This window comes from Penaeus monodon, chromosome 24 (assembly GCF_015228065.2).
Source record: "Penaeus monodon isolate SGIC_2016 chromosome 24, NSTDA_Pmon_1, whole genome shotgun sequence".
NCBI classification, from domain to species: domain Eukaryota; kingdom Metazoa; phylum Arthropoda; class Malacostraca; order Decapoda; family Penaeidae; genus Penaeus; species Penaeus monodon.
In genome coordinates, this window is record NC_051409.1 from 33,536,144 (window position 1) to 33,536,510 (window position 367).

Genomic DNA, 367 nt, shown 5'->3' on the forward strand with positions numbered 1-367 from the left:
GTTTCTCAAATCAAATTACTTTACTAAACAGGCCCAAATTATCATCAACCGTCATTACCTCCATGATCCCTCTCCATAGTTTCAAATTCGACCATATCCATTTATCTGCCAGAACGACATGCATTGTACCCAACACGTGACCTCAATAGGAATCTGATCAGCGAGTTCATTTCCTAATCATCGGCGACCGGATTCGAATCAGTGGTATGATTGGTACAACTGCCTCTCATCTTCATCGTGTTAGCAACTCCGGTAGCCAATCAAACATAAAAGCTAATTGATTAAACAGATAAGCTCTTCGCCATATAGTATAAATGACCGTCGTAAACACTTCAGTCTCTCCAATTAGCGAATTGCCGAGTAGCTG